This window comes from Hyaena hyaena, unplaced genomic scaffold (genome assembly GCF_003009895.1).
Source record: "Hyaena hyaena isolate Hyena2069 unplaced genomic scaffold, ASM300989v1 scaffold_469, whole genome shotgun sequence".
NCBI classification, from domain to species: Eukaryota; Metazoa; Chordata; class Mammalia; order Carnivora; family Hyaenidae; genus Hyaena; species Hyaena hyaena.
This window is the reverse complement of record NW_024081103.1, coordinates 1,248,766-1,265,954: the sequence shown is the minus strand read 5'-3', so window position 1 is coordinate 1,265,954 and position 17,189 is coordinate 1,248,766. Positions and strand designations below refer to the sequence as shown.

The 17,189-nt window shown below is 43.2% G+C and overlaps 1 protein-coding gene across 1 annotated transcript in view; it reads right to left on the bottom strand.

Moving 5' to 3' along the window:
* TMEM150C (transmembrane protein 150C) overlaps positions 1 to 16,775 on the bottom strand; it is a 71,036-nt gene extending 54,261 nt beyond the window's left edge. The window contains exon 1 of the mRNA XM_039253981.1: positions 16,725 to 16,775. The gene's annotated coding sequence lies outside the window, so the exon portion shown is untranslated. The remainder of the gene's footprint in view (positions 1 to 16,724) is intronic.
* Positions 16,776 to 17,189: the final 414 nt, after the last annotated feature.

Here is a 17,189-nt window from a genome sequence, read left to right as displayed (position 1 = left end):
AAACATCTGACTCATGGTTTTGACTCAGGTCATGATCTCATGGTTCATAAGTTTGAGCCCAATGTCTGGCTCTGCACTGAGCATGGAGCCTGCTTAAGATTCTCTCTCTCCCTCCACCCCTCTCCCCTGCTCTTGTGTGCTCTCTCTCAAAATAAATGAATTAAAAAAAAAAAAAAAAAGAAGGGTCCACATGAAAGACACCCTACCTGGGTTATAGAAAATGTGAAATAGGGGAGTCTTGGGTGGCTCAGTCGGTTAAGCATCTGACTTTGGCTCAGGTCATGATCTCACTATTTGTGAGTTCGAGTCCTTTGTCGGGCTCTGTGCTGACAGCTCAGAGCCTGGAGCCTGCTTCAGATTCTGTGTCTCCTTCTCTCTCTGACCCTCCCCCATTTGTGCTCTGTCTGTCTCTCTCTCTCTCAAAAATAAATACATGTTAAAAAAAAAGAAAATGTGAAACGAATTGGAATCACCACTAGGTAAGATAGGGAAAGACACACTACTGACAGTATTTCAGAGCGTCCAATACGTGGTAAGACCTCATTGAATAAATGTCACCTTTATATGAACAGCAATTTGAAAAGCCTTTCACATGTCCTATCAATAGCTGGTACGTATGGAGCGTTTACTCAGTGCCTGCCAGGAAGAGCTAATACCCACACCTCTAGGAGGCACGTACCATCACGCGCTTTCACAGATGCACGGAGGACAGTAACCCACCCAACGTCATGTTGCTGGGGGTGCGGCAGCCAGGATGGGGACCCAGGGGACTAGCTCCAGAGCCTGTGCTGTCAACACTACACTCTCCTGCTGTTCATCCCACCTGCTCTTCAGAACAACCTATGAAGGAAGGAAGGAAGATGAATCTGATTTGCTCGACAAATATTTGCATCATTCTTACCTGCTTAGGCCTCGTCCCATGTACTGAGCTGCTAAGGATGGATAAGCCACAACACCTACTCCCCTACTGGGAAGAAGCTTACAGTCTAATCAGCAAGGCAGACAAAAAAAAAAAAAAATCCACATTTTACTGATGAACAACAGAAACTCTAAGCTTCCGTAAATTAAAAAACTTATCCAAGCACGCAGCTGGTATAGAGAGGGCGGTTAGGCTTGGACTTAAAGGCTGCCACTAACATCTCCAAGTCTAACGCTTCATCTGAGTAATGTTACTTCCTTTAATTGCCTACTGGGCAAAAATAAAACAACAATATCATAACCGGGGTTATCTAGTCTGGCCAAGAGAGTCCGATTTGGGTAAGACGGAAACACTAAAGGACCCTATCGTGATTCTGATGCAAACAGCACAGGTCAACGAGCCACATATTGGTTCAACAGCTGAAAAATGTATCGTTTCAGACACTAAATGTCCTACCATTAATAATTTCTTCTAAAATTATTTCAGATGGCCCACTCACATTGGGCCACTTTAAGAAACCCCAATATAAATCCTACTGGGTTGAGAAGCTGAAGGTGGCCCCAACTGAGTAAGTTCCCCAGTAATTAAAACTATTTTTCATTTTCCCTTCTGCCCCTTTCATGCCCCCTAAAAGTGGCCTACAATCCTCCGTTGAAATGTAAGAGAACCATCCGAAACTACTTAACTGTACCAGCCTGTGAAATGTGTTTTACCAAATTTGTGTGGGCCATTAAGGCTTCTTAGTGTGAACAGCTGCTGCTCACAATATGATGTTAGCGGCCAGTCCAGTGTAGCCAGCAGGATCAAGGGCAGCGAGCATTCATTAGCTGTCTCTACTCACCAGGGTGCGCAAGGCCATGCCAGGAGTACATCTTTTTACTTCTTTATGTCTCCTAAGGGTCTTAATCGGGATCAATCATACACATAGTGTAGGCAGCTAGTCACTATTACATGACGTGGGGGATGCTGTTAAAGGCCTCCCATGCCCCTAAATAACTCCTGTTCCAGCCTGTCAAAGTAGGTGAATTTAAGGAAGAGAGGTTTGATCTTAGGGAGCTAGGAGGGTTATCAAGGAGGCCAGCAGGTATTTACTGAACACACGTTTATAAGCCCAACACGACAGAGGTCGGGCATGGTCGATGTGACCAAGGACAGGGGCCAGAGTTCACCAGTACCATTAAGATAAAAATGTAGTGTTTTTCAATGGTATCAAAAATCAAATTTATTTTTAGGAAAATGTAAAGTATTTTTAAATCTTCACATTGTTCATGCAAAGGGCAGCAGTGTATACTGGAGAAAGGGCCAGTCTTCCATCTGCTTTTCCAACCTCACTTCTGAGCATCCTGTGATCCAGCCCGTCCGAATGACCAGTAGCCCCCTAAGCTGCTCGGCTTGTTTGCCAGGCTCTGTGCTAACTGCTGAGCATACACAGATAAAGGCAGAGTCCCTGCCCCTAAGCAGCTCCCAGTTAATCAGGAAAGAACCATGGCACCAGAGATTGGTACAAGGAATTAGGGGGCTCCAAAGGGGTAACTGACCTGGCCCTGAGGGCAGGGAGTGGGCAAGCAAGGAGGAAAATGACCCTGGGTTGAGTCTTCGGGGAGGTGGAAGCCTCCTGTGCAGCTGCAGTGAGTGGCATGGGCAGGGGCCCCAAGGCATCCAACCACTGTGTGTGTGGGAAGCAGGGATGTGTGGTACTCAGATTGGAGAGTGGGGGAAGATGAGCTGGGGGTGGGGCTGGTACCCATCATGGGGGTGGCTCCACTGTAGCTGATGAAGAGCCACTGAAGGTCTGTCTCCTTTGGCTTTTACACCAGGGAAGTGTGCTTGCTATAAATGCTTCAGAAGGTACAGGTCAAGAAAAAGATGACAAGTATTCAAAATTCCACAATTTAAAGTTAACCACTATTCACATTTTGATAAAGTCACTCTTCCCAACCCCAGTGCAGCTCTTTCTGCCCTTGGGTCCTGTCCCCATGCTTTAATAAAATCACCATTTTGTACCAAAAATTTTTTGATATATAATCTTTTATTTATGTGTGTTTATACTACTAATAATTTCAAAAATGGAATCATTTAAAAGTGGGGCGTATACATACAATGTATTACTACCCAACCACAAAAAAAGGGAATTCTAACACATTCAACAACATGGAGAAATCTCCAGGACATCATGCTAAGTGAAATAAGTCACTCATAAAAAGACAAGTACTCTGTGATTCTCCTTATATGAGGTACCTAGACTAGTCAAATTCGCAGAGAAAGCAAATGGTGGATGCCAGGGACTGGGGAAGGAAGGGGAAGGTGGAAGTTGTTTGAAGGGTACAGAGTTTTCAATTTTGTAAGATAAAAAGAGCTTTGGAGACTGGGTGTGCAACATTGTGAATACACTTAACACCACTAATTGTATACTTAAAATTGGTTAAGACAGTAATTTTATTTGTTTGTTTATTACATTCTATTTTGAGAGAGAGAGAGAGAGAGAGAGCAGGGGAGCAGCAGAGAGAGAGGGGAAGAGAGAATCCCAAGCAGGCTCTGGGCTGTCAGCACACAGTCCGACAGGGGGTTTGATCTCACAAACTGTGAGATGATGACCTGAGCCAAAATCAAGAGTTGGACGCTCAACGAACTGAGCCACCCAGGTGCCCCAGTAATTTTATATTATGAGTATTTTATTGCAAAAATAACAAATGTTAAAAACAAAATCAATAAATCTGTCTTAATACTTTTTAAACTTATTTCTGTGATTGTTTTTCCACGTGAGATATACGTATATATACCTCCAACAATATTTCAAGAGACTGTATAGTGTTCTTGTAGAGATCTACCTTAATTTACTTAATGTAAGAGAATTACTTTTATGGAAGTAACCTGCAAATGCTTGGCTAATGGGAGGGGCCAGTAAAGGGAAGAGACAGAAGACTAAGTAAAGGGAAGAGAGAGGAATATTAACAGAGCAAAGGTCTTGAAGGAAGCACGAGGAGATGGCATTTGGGGTTCAGGTAATGTGCTGGCCTTAAACAAGAGGAAAGATGAATACCACATCCTCTGAAGAAAGGACATGAAGACAGATATGACTTTATTTGCATTTATAAGGAAGAGTTAGGGTAGCTGAAGGAAGTCAAAAGACTGGATGCATCAGTGATGTTAAAGAGATGGAGGGAGTAGGTTATGGAACAGCTAGAAGGATGTATAATGATGTTCAGTGAGAATGGGACACTGAGGTTAAGATTTCTGAAGAGGTGCCTGTGTGGCTCAGTTGGTTAAGCCTCCAACTCTTGGTTTTGGCTCAAGTAATGATTTCAGGGTTCATGGGTTCAAGCCCTGCAATAGGCTCTGTAATGACAGCATGGGGTCTGCTTGGGATCTCTCCCCCCTCTCTCTGCCCCTCCTCCACTCATGCTCTGTAAATAAACATTAAAAAATTTTCTTGAGGTGAAAAAGTATTCTGAAAAAGAATTTGTGTGGAGGGTTGGGAGTGAGCAGCTATGGTTTAGTTGGAGGAGAACTTATTAAAATGGTCCCATGGGGGTGCCTGGGTGGCTCAGTCACTTAAGCGTCGGACTTCAGCTCAGGTCATGATCTGAAGGTTCATGGGTTCGAGCCCCGCATCAGGCTCTGTGCTGACAGCCAGCTCAGAGCCAGCTCAGAGCCTGGAGCCTGTTGCAGATTCTGTATCTCCCTCTCTCTTTGACCCTCTCCTGCTCATGCTGTCTCTCTCTCTCTCTCAGAAATAAATAAAACATTAAAAAAAAATAAAATGGTCCCATGGATTTTGAGGCCAGATTTATGGTCAGATGACCCAGGACAGTGCCATTGCCAAGGGTTATGACAAGAGTTGGGGAGGCAAGGAGGCAGAGGAGACATGGAACCAGGTCCTCAGTTCCTCAAGGAATGAATGATGTGACTGGGAGCTGGATGGACAGCAGTGCTGAAAAAGGGTGGAAGGTGGTCTACTACGTTTGCATGACATACCTTTTCATGCAGTGGCCCATACAAAAGAGTGAGAGAGCAGTCAGCCAAAAGGTCAAAGTCATTACTAGACATGGATTCTCTTGGGACAGAAGAAAAGAATGGGAGGAATCAACAGAGGACCAGAAAACATTAAAAGGGAGTGAAAACACAAGATATGATATGTAGGAGTAGGGGAGGTGGGTGTGAAACGTCTTGTTGACACAGTTAGGTGGTGGAAGAGGTAGGAGGTCATGGGGTTATGGACACAGGTGGATGGCCAGGCTTGAACAAAGGAAAATGACTGCAGGACCCAGGTCTGGTTTCAAGAGTGGTAAGAAATGCTAGTAAGTTTGTAGAGAGATAGCTGACTACGAGACTTCTAGTTTTCAGAGCACTTTCTTGGGTATTTCCAAACTTTTTACCATGATTTCTTTTTCTCCATAACACATTTGTCACACACTATACTATTTCCTTATCTATCTATTTCTGGTTGGTCTTCTCCCCTAGACAATAAAGTTCCCTGAGGGCAGGAATGCTGTCTTTTGTTCACTGTTCCATCATCAGCACCTAGATGATGCTGTCTGCTCACAATAACACCTCAATAAACCATACTTGTTTAATGAATGAATAAATGAGTGACTGAATGAATAAATGATAAACCCTAGTTAGGATAAAGATATCCCATGGGGTCTGCTGAACTGCAGGGAGGGTCTTCTCTACAAGAAAGCTTATCTTATGGGGTTCTGTCTTAGAGGGACAGAAATTGTTTTAAAAAAATTTTAATGTTTCATTTATTTTTGAGAGAGAGACAGAGAACGAGTTGGGGAGGGGCAGAGAGAGAGGGAGACACAGAATCTGAAGCAGGCTCCAGGCTCTGAGCTGTCAACACAGAGCTCAATGTGGGGCTCAAACCCATGAACTATGAGATCATGAGCTGAGCCAAAGGTGGACACTTCACGGGGCCACCCAGGTGTCACTTAGAGAAAATTTAAGCCAGCGCCTCCTCCCAGGCTGTATCTGCTCTTTTGTTCATTTTCCCCCTTCTTCATGTGACTACTCCTTTTGATCTTGTAAGACTCAGCTTGGGTGTCACTATCTCTTGGTAGCACCCTGGGTACTCTTGGGTGCCCTCAAGGCACACAGTCATTCTTTTCTCCATGTTATGCTTTCCCTGCTGTAGGATAACTATTTACATGTCGGTCTCCCCCACTAGACTGAGCAAACACAGTGTATATGAAACACACAGTAGGGCCTCTATAAATGTTTGCTGAATATATAATTGGAAAGCACTGCACATGTAAATCAGTCAATAAGAGACTGTATTTTTCTTTCTTTGAAGCTCAATTCTGTTATGCACAAATCTGCACTTTAGCCCCACTAAGCAAGTGGACTTCTGTTGAGAGGGCAACTGGGTGGGAAACAGCTTAGCAATCAACACCAAAGATAAGTTGGAGTCTCTGTGTTTAAGATAAGGGAGGGGTCCGCTGTCTTTCATGTGCCCATTTTCCTGCCCACATGACCACAGGCAAGCCTGTGATAGCATGATAGAGGACTGAAATGCGATGGCTGTCCAGCTAACAGAATGAAAGAGCACCCAGGGAACTTCTTAAAAATGTCTGACTTGGTCTGAAATGCAGCCTGCATTTTTACAGCTCTTTAGATGATTCTATTGCACAGCCCGGGTTGAAAATCTCTACCTCCAGCTCCTTGACATTTCCTCCTGGTGTGTGGCGCTGTCCAAGGTGGCAACTCCTCAAGCACTTCTTCACCCCAGTGACTGCCCAAGCCAGCCATGGGCAAGGGTCAATGGTTGTTTGAACAACCCAGTGGAAGGGTGTTGTATCTTAGGGCAGTACCAGAAGCCAAACCACACGGCTAACTGTACTGAAGGAAACCATAACTTTGTGTTCAAAGTTTTTTTTTTTAATTTTTTAATGTTTTATTTATTTCTGAGAGACAGAGAGAGACAGTGTGAGCAGGGCAGGGTCAGAGAGAGAAGATACAGAATCTGAAGCAGGCTCCAGACTCTGAGCTAGCTGTCAGCACAGAGCCCGACACGGGGCTCGAACCCACAAACCGTGGGATCATGACCTGAGCCAAAGTCGGACGCTTTACCGATTGAGCCACCCAGGCGCCCCATGTTCAATCTAAATAAAACTGTTGTCCAACAGACCCACATGGTTATTTAAAGTTAAATTAATCCAAATTAAAATTTTCAGTTGGGGCACCTGTGCTCTGTGCTGACAGCATGGAGCCTGTTTGGGATTCTCTCTCTCTCTCTCTCTCTCTCCCTCCCCTACTCGTGTTCTTGTTCTCTCTCTCTCTCTCTCAAAAATAATTGTTTTTAAACTTAAACAAAATTTTAAAATTTTTAGTTAAAAATTCAGTTCTTCAGCTGCACATTTAAGTGCTCAACAGACAGTGTATTGCACACTGCAGAAACAGAATATTTTCATTGGCATAGAACGTTCTATTGGATAATGCTAACATAACAACAAAAAATCCCTTTCTTCTGAAAATAACCTGTGGCTATATTCATTTTCTGCTATCACGGGCAAAATGAACCACATGGTTTTCAGAGGGTAAACAAACTGAATTTCAGGTCATTCCTTCTCTGCAGTCACACCTAGATGGGTGAGAGCGGCCCTTTATGCCCCTTTTCCAGAATGAGAACTAACACAGGAATTCTACGCTCTCATGAAGAACAGTTTTTCTGAATAGTTCCATATATGTATTAGGGGAGCAATGACTTTCCAAATTCTTTTACCATGACTGACAGGAAACAAAAATATTTTATATCACAGCCCAAAATACAGATATGTATGTATAAACTGAAACTAAAGGTTTTACAAGTCAATATTTATCCTTACTACATATTTTGCACTTGCATATTTTCTTTAATATTCTATTATATTGTATTTTCTGTTTCATTACAAAAATTAATCTACTTCACTGTTTTCACAGCCCTATCGACCTACAGTTTGAAAAACTACTATCTTAAGATATAAGATGTCCACACAAAACTGGGACTCAACTTCATACCTCAGAGTTAATAACCAGCTAGATAATAATAGCTAACATTTATCGGACACTTACTACCTGCCAGGCACTGTGTTAAATGTCTAATATTCATTACTTTATTCAAGTCTCATAATAACCCCACAGAACAGGTGTCTGAGCATTGGAGAGGTCTGGGATTTTATGCTATTTGCATAAGTTATCCTGCCACAGTTTCGTGGATGCTGGCAGAAGACCCAAGACTCCCGAGTCAGGGACAAAGGACTTTATTACTCTTGGCAATAGCAGTAGCTGGAGTACCTGCATTTTCTTGTAACCGTTCTTCAGCTCCAATTTCTGCAGGGTGTCACAAAGAGGGTCATGTGACAAATGCACACACAGTGAGCAGCATTCCCGGAGGGGAACTCTGACCTGGGAAAACTCAAATCTATTATGCTAGATGTAAGCATGCCTGCCCCTTGCTTCTGAGGACAACCCTACCTCTATATCCAAGACTGTTCAATACACAAACATCCTTGAAAAGACAACCCAGGACAAAAGCACAGTCGGTGCCTCTCTTTGTAAAGACCTGTCAAAATGCATGGGATGCTCAGAGAACTGTTTCCCAACAGTACATGCCATAGCACCTATAATAGCTTGAAAAGGAGTAGGTAACTTATCCAAGGTTACACAGCTAGTGACCCAGGTCTACATGATACCTACGCCTATGCTGATGACACCTTCCTGCACAGGTAATGGGCAGTGCAACAGGAGGAGAGAAGTATTTGTCACTCATTTAGTCATTCACATGTGAAATCTGCTCCGAAAAGAAGCGATTAACTATATATAATTTGTAACAGGCAATTTTTTTCACATTTTCTTCAAAGATCCCATAAGAAGAGTATCATATGAACAGGGGTTGACAAACTTTCCCTATAAAGAGCCACATAAAGTAGAGATTTTTCAGCTTTATGGGCCAGGTGCGCTGTTTCAACTACTTGACTCTGCGCTGGTAGTACAGAAGCAGTCACAGGTAATATGCAACCAGCGGGCATGGCTGTGTTCCAATAAAACTTTATTTACAAAATAGTTTGCCAACTTCCATCCTCAGACAACTGGGGGGGACACAAAAAGATTACATGATATAATTTCTATACACAAGGAAACAATGATTAAATTGGAAAGTCAAGGTAAACGTGCCACAAGCAAGGAAACCAGGAGATATGTGAAACTGAAGTCAGCCTAGGTTCAACATCAGAGTCTTGTTAAATCAGCCTGGAGAGACAGTATGTCAAGAACTAGTGTAAAATATTCATAGGCCAAAAGTAGAACGGAGTCCACACATCATCTCTCTGTGAGGACTGCAGTCATGCCAAGACTCTAAGAAATGAATTATCTGACTTCTTAAGGCTTTTTCTAGCTCTTATATGCTCAGTAAGGGATCAGTTATCATCCAGAACAATATTCTATAATTTCCCATGTGATGAAATGAATTAAAACCTGTGTTATGAATAAGGAGGAAGTAACCGTGGGGGGAAAAAAAGTTACTCTGGGCCAGGAACCATGCTAGGGATTTCACAAATAGTGACCAACAGCTAAGAAAGAACACCATTTCTGAACTGCCAAACTTACCTCCCTGTAAGTGAATACTCAACTTGGTTCAATGGCCTGATCTTAAAAGATAGTCATGTAGCCACTATTTGATCACAACAGTCTCCTTCCCCCAAATCAGTTAATGGAAAATTTTTGTCTTGATTTTCACATGGATATAGAGAGACGAACAAAATTTTCATATACAAATGGCAACCCACTCCTTTTCATATAAATCAATTCATATGCCACATATAAGCTCAAATTAAAATGGAAAAACACCAATCAAAATGTCATAGAAAAAATAATTTGCTTATTCACGAACAATTCTATTAGCTGCTAAAATTACAAGATGATAAATATTGTTCTTTTGAACATGGTGCTGTCATTGACAAGACTAGAAAATTTTTCAAAATGACATACGCCTAAGGGATGTGGGAACATAATATCACAAGAAAGAAAAAAACCATCATCCTTAAGTGAATATTCCTGCTACTGCATGTAGGTATATTTTAGTTGCTAGTGTTTCTGTGTAAACACAATTTAAGTTTCAGTGAAAAGTAGAATTTAGAAATTCTAGGAGCTATATTTCCACTAGAAATTCCAGGACAATTATACTACAGAATTCTAATTCTAATTTATAAAACACTCCAACAAAAAACATATTTCTATTTGAAATGCTTTACGATGGCATCAATATTTCTTAATTAACACCTTTGACTCATGAATCAATACAATGGAAAATAATTTGAAAGACTGTTTTATTAACCATCCCATTTAAATAATATAATGCCCATTCTGATTATGTACAGTTTGGTTTTATCTTTTTTTTAAAGTACTCTCTACTCCCGCATGGGGCTTGAACTCACAAGCCCATCAAGCATCACATGGTCTACCCACCCAACCAGCCAGGTGCCCTTGGCTATGTATGGTTTTAATTTATCCTTTAAAACTTCCAATTATTACACTTACAATATTTCTTTGGCAGCTAAGTCATTATAAATGTAAAAAAAAAAAAACCCAAGAAGAAGTCTACTTTGTTAATAAATGAAATATTTGATGTAAGGCTATGTTATTTCTGGAGACATTTATGTTTACATTCAGTTGAAAACCATTATAATTCATTATAATTACTGCAGAGTTAAATAACACCGTTTAAACTACAGGCTAATTTCCTCTACTGCCGTAGTTAATCACAATTACTTCTTTTTTTAATTCTTTAAAAAAACTTAGTGCTCATTTATTTTTGAGGGGGAGAGAGAGAGAGAAAGAGAGAGAGAGAGAGAAAGAGAGACAGCATGAGTGGGGAAGGGGCAGAGAGAGAGGGAGACAGAGGGTGAGTGGGGGAGGAGCAGAGAGAGGGAGACACAGAATCTGAAGCAGGCTCCAGGCTCTGAGCTGTCAGCACAGAGCCCGACGTGGGACTCCGAACTCACAAACTGTGAGATCATGACCTGAGCTACAGGTCATGGACGCTTAACCAACTGAGCCACCCAGGAGCCCCCATAATGACTTCTTAAACTTTGTCGACACTTGCCTAAAAGTATTACATGACATTCAACAGTTTTTCAAAGACTGAACTCCTTTGCATTCCACAGGTAGAGTCTGTATCACCGTCTTCAAAGATGGATGACTCTGCAGCCTTGAACAAAATCTGAATGTCTCAAGGACATTCGGTACTTTTTAAAGAAGAAAAGTAACCACAGTGACTTAGCTGCCTCTCCTATTCTACCTGACAAAGTCTATGGGCATGTGATTGCTTATATTTGGTCTGACCTTTAGGGAAAACCAAAACCTACTTCCAAATTTTGGAATTTGGAATGATGAAATTACTTTTACTTTCTAGATTGCACTAGGGGAGGAAAAAAAAAAAAGATTTCCAGATTCAATTTTAAGATCTCTCCTTTTATATAAAATTCTTACAACAACCTTGTTTTTCATTTATTATATTAAAATTTAAATCAAAAGGTATAAACTTCTAGTTATAAATAAATATAAATCCACGGGATATAACATATAGCATGGTGACTATAGTTAATAAAACTGTTTGTATGTCTGAAAGTTGCCAAGAGAGTAGATCTTAAAAGTTCTCACCATAAGAAAATTTGTAACTATAAGTGGTGATGGACTTTAACTAGACTTACAGTCATTGTGCAATACATGCCAATATCTCATCATTATGTTGCACATCTGAAACTAATATAATGTTATATGCCAATTATATATAAAAATATATACATATCATGAAGCATATATATAGGCGAGAAGTGATTCTGAAGAACAATTTAGAATGTAGTAAAAAGTGGGGGATTTATGGGACAGACATATCTATTTAGACCATTTGAGACTATCTACTACAAACCAGTATGCAGAAGTTAGCAAGTGGTTAGGAGGGAAGGAAGCCTGCAAACTTTGTAGGCAGTCTCAGGGTCATTAAGGTTTCTTTGATCACCAGGCTGCTAGGGCGTTAGCCTTTAGAGGCCACAGGCTGGCAGCAGAGAGGTCTCATCTAGTTTACATATAATGCAATGACCACGTCTCACCATTCAGGACTTGTCTTCCACAGAAAACAACTGTGGTCTGTTCATTTCTGTACTTGTGCGATGCTGTATAATGCTTGAGCCTCACAGGTCTGCAGATGTCCATCTGTGTATCACTGTCACGCTGCAACACGGGAGGTGAGGGGGTTGAACTAAACGGCTTCTGTCCCCAGACAGCCCGGGTTCAGACTCTGCCTCTATGACATACTGGGATGGAGGTACTGTGGGATTGTGGCAGTGCTTGTGTATATCAAAGGACTGCTGTGAGCAACAAAATAATGCATGTAAAGCATTCAGCCTGGGGTCCTGGAAGTACTCAGGATGCTCCTTGTTATAATTAGTGATCACATCTGTCTCAGATCAGGGTTTCTCAAAAGTGGGTCCCAAGCCTACTTTCAGAGGCAGGATTTTACATCATGATCTAGGATACCCACATTCATTTATATAATAACACTACAAACACTGAGCCTGCTTATATGGTCCTCACTATATATGGACTGGGCAGTGCAGAGTCAGGATTTGAACTCAAGGGTCCTGTTAATGTAGTGCTTTTAACCATTACGCTCCTTGTGGCCTTTTATTGGCCATACATGGGAGAACCAAAAATGTCATCGATCCCTAGCAGCCCCTACTAAGAGGGATGCACAGTGAGAGTTCCTATTCTACTACTACATATTCAATTTCATTTAAAAAATGCTGACCCTAACCCTTTAAATCAATTTAATGACTTGGGACACATAAAAAATTTGAAAATTTGAAAAATACTGTTAAGTGTTGGATGAAAAATTTTTGGAAACCCTCATAATACAAAAGTTAAATGAGTATATGTATCTCATCTTAGAGGCTTCACCATGTTATTGTGCATTATAAATCTCGAACAAAGAAATGATTATCTGGAACATTTCCTGAATGTACTCAAGCTTCCTTAAGTGATGTCTGAGGAACTCCTTGAGGTAGGAGTTTATCAGATTTTATCAGATTCCCATTTATCAGATTTATGGGAATTTTAAGGGGGAATGGTTGTGTGTCACCATCCACCTCCTACCTCTCTTCAAATGTCCCTCCCTTGGAAAAATTTGAAAGTGCAGAAACTGGCTTTTTGTTTTAATTTTAGAAAGAGACAGAGAGACGGAGACAGAGTACCTGCTCAGTGGAGAGTGGTGGCCAAGGGAGAGGGGGATGTGGGAAAGAGAGACAGAGAGAAAGACAGAGAGAGAGAGACAGACAGACAAACAGAGAGACAGAGAGAGACAGAGAATCTTCAGCAGGCTCCACACTCTATGCAGAGCCCGATGCGGGGCTAGACTCCTTGACCCTGGGATCATGATCTGAGCACAAATCAAAAGTCAACTGACTGAGCCACCCAGGGACCCTCAGAAACTGACTTTAGGAATAAGTGATTCTATAATGCGCAAGAGAGCAAACTCAACAAGTTCAGGAACACAGATACATGGGGCCAAGCATCTAAACAACTCTGGGTGATGCTTATTTTTGTGGCTAGCAAACATCTATAAATTAAAAAGGGAAACTTTCTTTCTCTTTAGAGTGGAATGGAACTTCAGCATAAAACACATCCGTTAGAGTAAATTGTTGGGTTTTTTTTGTAATAACAGGATGACAGAGTAGAATCTTATTTCCTGGTTCTATCAATGCTTATTTCCACTTTCTTCTAAAGAATAATCGCCATCAAATGTTACCTCTACAGGAAACAGGTAAAGACAATTCAGGGCTGCATGGTCCAGTATGATAGCCGCTAGCCCCATGTGGCTATTTAAATTAAATAAAAATTAAAATTGAGTTCCTCACTTGCACTAGACACATTTCAAGTGCTCAATAGCCACATGTGGCTCATGGCTAGCACCCTGTACAAATTATGGAACATTTCCATTAGTACAGAAAGTTTTATTGGACAGTACTGACATAGAGAAAGACCATTTACAGATGCTTGAAGAAAACTATTCATTTCTTATTTGGGAGAAGAGCTCTGAGCCCTACTCAGCAGAGGTGGCTTGACTTAAACCACTGTGGGATTAACTTAGAAGGCCACTGCCCAAAGATCCCATTATTATCTCAAAATACCGTTCCAACTGGCCTAAAATCTCTGCATTAAGACTTTCCATTGCCACAGGTTATCCTTCCAAATCCAAACATGACAGGAAATGCTGTTTGGTGATAACAATGGCATGTTAAAGTGCTACTAACTCATAAGCGAGTGTTAAAGTACTTGGAGCAGTTTATGAAAAACCATAAAGACACACAGCACCATCTGATCCAGGAAGAAAAGTCTGCAGTTACAGTAAGTAGGGATGCACTTCTGTTGTTACTCTTAGGATAAGGAAAATATTTATTACACACCTGAGTCTGTTCCTAGACTTTTCACGAATTTAGACCCAGATTCAGCTGCGGTCTTTGTATTCCATTTTGAGAACATATCTTATTTGAGCCTCACAGAACCTAATTACCACTGGAGTGTGGATTCTGAGTACTATAGATTCTTCTGGTGAAGGGGAAGACTGAGAGGCAATACATTATCTTGTCAGTGTCCGTCTTGCTTAATTGGTTACTGAAATGATCCCTGGTGGCCAGATTATAGTGAAAGCAAATGGCTAAAATTGCAGGGGCCAGCTAGCTTTTCCTCTTTCATGACTGCAGGCTGCCCTGCTAATCTGGCTATTGTGCTGCAGAGGTGTACTTAGGTCACAGGGGAAACAAAGCAGGGGTACAGACAAAAGTGTAAAGCAAAGTGCTGTCCCTGTTGGTGATCACAGAGCAGGTAAAATGAGCACGCGCGCGCGCACACACACACACACACACACACACACAAAACCCTGCAAGGTCATTGTAAGCATGATTGTGGTAGTTCTATGACAAAGCCTAAACACCAGGCATTATTATGTTCATGCAGAAAATTATTCCACAGAGCAAACTCTCCTCCACAAAGCAATCTGTGAAAGGCATTTGATGAGAAATACGTGAATTAAGCAATTGCTATAGAGACACTTTAACATCAGTTTAAATAATCCAAACAGATTGCCTATGGCTAATGGCAGACTTAATAAACGTGCACCGTCCAAATCCTTTAATACGTTTGTTCAATGTCATAACAACTACAAAGCAGTTATTACTGTTAGCAAAATTTCTTTATCCTTTTATTTACCGTGTCCAGGTTTTTCACTTCGAACTTAGGGAGCTGGCAAAACATTTATTAAATAATGTTATAAATAAAGGACATACCACTAAAATTCCTGTGCTTATGCCTTGAAGATTAAACTCACATTTCTAGTTAAGAGATGACGGCTATAGCTAACCTTAGAAACATGGTGTCTCTAGGACACATAGGAAAAAAAGTTTGGGATTTAATGCATGAGTGCTGAGACAAAAATTCTTTGATCTGCAAATATCACATATATGAGCCTAACAATTTTTCCTTGAAAACTTTAAGTAGGTCAACTTATTAACTGCTACCATGGAGTTTATATATTCACATTCGCCTATCTTTCTGATGAACTGCAGCCCAGAATGGAGTCACAGCCCTGCAGTATAAAAAACTTGCCTTTGATTCCAGCAGAGAAAATGAAGAAGCAGAAACTGATATTAAGGTTGGCTTTGTTACAGCGTAATCAATACTTTTTTTTTTTTTAACATATCATTAGTATATTTGGTTCCCAGACAAAACCTCACATGTGATAAGAAAGAATGGGTTCACTCGAGGAGAGGCTTCCACCCCAACTGGGCTATGTTCTCACATTTGCAGTCAAAATCCTGGCTCAGCCCTGAAAGACGGTCTGGCCGGAATCAACGTGACAAAAAAATCAGTGAAGTGTTTGGGTATAATAAAGTGCTCTGGGGGGAAGAGTGGACAGAGAAGAGGGGTGGGTAGAGAAAAAGGGAATCTGAATTTAAAATGGGAAAAACACGCTGATTCTTGATTTGATTCATTTATGGAGGAGAAAATCACTAAACAAGGGCTTTCTCCATAATCCAAAGCTAATCACTTTTTTATTGCAATGGATGACCAAACGGCCTCGGTAACCAACCCCCGCCCAACCGCTGCCGCGGCAGAGAAACCGAAAACCATTTCCTTGCAAGTGTGCACCCCGGAGAGGAAAGCAAGACCGTGCATTTAGAGTGGAGGGCGGTGCGCCGGGCAAAGCAAGTTACTCCTTCTTCCCGGATCCCTCGCTTCCTCAGCCAGCCTGACTTGGCTAACAGGAAAGTGAACAGCGCACGGCAGAGAGACCCAGGGGCCAAATCTGGGGTCGCTTCTGATCAGAGTCCACCCGAAAACAAAAGGCCTGGGAATCCGGAGGGGGCGGCGGGTGGGGGACACCTGTCAAAGGACGGGACGGAGCCGCAGCCGGCGGGCGGCGCAGGGGCTCGGCGGACAGCACTGCGGCGGCGGCAGCGGCGGCAGCAGGGACCGAGGCGCGGCGGCTCGGCGCTCGCGCGCGGGGGAGAGCCCGAGGGGACCACGGGGCGCCGCCGGACACTGGGGTCTCGCCCGCGGGGATTCGAGCGGGAGGCTTCGCGCCCGGGGCGCTCCCAGAGGGGGCCCGAGCCGAGCAGGGCCCCCGCGGCCGGGAGGACCCCGCTGCCCGCGCCCCGCTGCAGCGCCCGCCGCTCCCGGGCTCCGCCTCCGGGCTGGGCGCGGAGCCGGGCCAGACGCCCCCCTGGCTGCCCGGCGGCCGGGGCGGAGGAGGGGGCGCCGCGGGCGCCGCGCCTACCTGCTCCGGTGCGGCGGGGCCGCGGTCGCCTCGCGGGGCCGTGACCTGCGGCGGCGGCGGCGGCGGCAGCGGCGGCGGCGGCGGCAGCGGCGGCGAGGAGGGCGCTTCCTTCAGGAAGGGGTGGGATCTGCTCGCCCGCCCGCCCCCGCCCGCCGCGCGGCGGCCCGCCCCCGACTTATTCTGGGGTCCCCGCCGCGAGGCCTCCCGCTGAGGACGGAGCCCCCCACCCTCACCCACCCGAGCCTCCGGCTGCCTCCACCCTTCGGGTCCCGTAATAGTTACCCGGGACTGGAGCTGCGTGTGGACGGCCGGACCGCTTCTTTCCAAAGCCTTTGTGGACGCGTTTGCCTGGCGCTCCTCACCCAACAAAAGGAAGGACAGAATCTGGGATCCTCCGCCTGGTGGTTATTTATTCTTGACCTGTTGTAACCTTCTGGCTGGCTCCCTTCTGTCCACACACCTAGG